This window comes from Melopsittacus undulatus, chromosome 8 (assembly GCF_012275295.1).
Source record: "Melopsittacus undulatus isolate bMelUnd1 chromosome 8, bMelUnd1.mat.Z, whole genome shotgun sequence".
In the NCBI taxonomy this organism is placed as follows: domain Eukaryota; kingdom Metazoa; phylum Chordata; class Aves; order Psittaciformes; family Psittaculidae; genus Melopsittacus; species Melopsittacus undulatus.
The window spans coordinates 8,263,733-8,265,910 of NC_047534.1; positions in this window are offsets into that span (position 1 = coordinate 8,263,733).

The following is a 2,178-nucleotide window of genomic DNA, read 5'->3' on the forward strand; positions in this document are numbered from 1 at the left end:
TTTCCTTTTCTCCTTAAATCCCTCAGTTCTTTGTTAACATACATAAACATCCTCAATCTATTCCTTCCTCTTTCCTATGTCTTTATGTATTTATTTGTATAAGGATTCAGCATATTTCACCATTTCCTCATGGGAGGAATAAAGCACACACAGACACTTCAAAGCACAGCCTTGGAATGTGTCATCTAAAATGCTTTTCAAGCTACGTCGTTCTCATTTACTCTGCATTCCTGGTTGCTTTGCATGCTGCACAGACTGATTTACAGGTCAAATGAAATGATAACTATGAGACTGCATTGCCATGTCAGGGTGGAATCACAGGCAGAAAACAAAGCAACTTCTCATAGCAACAATGAATATGCCCTTTATCCGCTCTCTCAGGTCTGGTTAGAAAAGGAGACAGTTTATGCAATATCTGAAGGGAAGAAAAATGCATCATAAATAAAAATACTGCATTAACTTGTATTGAATAAAGGCATGTTGCTATATAATGAGCAGGGATGACAGCTTGGCTTCTTACATATAGGAATCGCAGAGGAAACAAGAAAGCCACAGGAGCTATATATATATATACACACAGGCTTTAAAAATATTATTGAAGACCAATCCTAATGGGTTTCAGTTTAATTTAAAGGTTTTCTAACAGTTATTGCACAGGAAGAGAGAAGTACAAATCATCATGACTACTACATGGTTTGTTTTCACACCTAAAAACATTGGAGGAGTTACAAAAGCATGGGTAGACAGCTTAGGATGGATGAAAGACAAGGATCTGTTTTGCACTATGCCAGTCACAAACCATTTAAAAACTTGTCATAATTTTTACCAAGTTTAATTTACGAAGTTCCATTCATGTCTATGTTATAATTAACCCAGAAATGTTTAACATAAGCTGCAGAACTTTCCGAGTAGGAAAAAGAAAAAAGCTTCTAAGAGAGATTTGTTGTTTGCTAGTTATTTCTCTGTTAAGGAAGAGCTTTGGTACCAGATAAACTGTGGTCACAATGACAAAGGCAGCCCAAATCATTGAAAGCATATAAACCTGTGGCTTACAAGGTCAGCCTAATCTACCTACCAAATTCTGGGCAGAATTTATGATTCTAACTGAAAGCTATTCACAGTTACCCATTCTTGCTGCAAAAACAGCACTCTCCTAATAGGTGGCAGAACACATACTTCAAGAACAACTGGTTTGGCCATTTAATTCACTGCATACAAATCAACATATTCAGTGAGTCATAGCAATGACACGACTTACAATCAACCTGCCAGAAAAAATATGTGTCTTTGTTAATTGTAAAACTCCTCTTTTATTAAGTAATGAATACAGTGAATTGCATTCCAGGAAGCAAATGACATATATGTGACAGACCAACATTGAAAAGTCATTAACAGAGCACTCAACTAGTCAGCTCATCACAACTGAACCATCTCCTTAAAACTGATGGAAGCAGGTAGGACGGGAGTTTCCAGGAGACAGAAACTATATTTTAAAGGAAGGAGCTGCTCTGAATAGATAGCAGGACTCAGGAGTCTGTCAAGACAAAGGCTTTAGAAGCACAGAGAGAGGCTGCACAGCCTGGAAACACTTGCAAAAGAAGTTATGCTGGACAGGATGTAATGGCTAAATACTGTAACATCCAAATATTTCATAGCTTCTGTGGTTACACAAATTCTAACATCAACATTTGGTCCTTGCTTTTCAGTTGCATTTTTCTTGAACTTAAAACCCCCTTGAGCTCATATCACCAGCAAAGAGAAGATTCCTGAATCCCTAACACTTTCTGCAAGTCTGGGAGCATGCTGAAGGAAACCAGAGAAACTTGGTATGCTCTGCCCACAGAAACAAATGACCAGTCTACACCAAAACAGCTGAATGATCGTGTAAACATTAGTGTTGGTTGCCATGAATTTGGGATAGACGCACTGATAATCAGTCTACACAGACACTGTGTTTTGAATGAGTAAAATCTCTGAACACCAAATATTATATAGGGAAAACCAAAAGGCTGTAAATGAGAAGTGTGTCAGAATGCAGTCTAAACAACATGCTGAGAGATTCTGATGCTTATCCACATTTGCAAAATCTGACATGTGCATTATCTTATTTCACAGGAAGTCTCTGATATAATTTAACATACCTGCACAAGTATATTCTATCATTTTACATACCCCAAA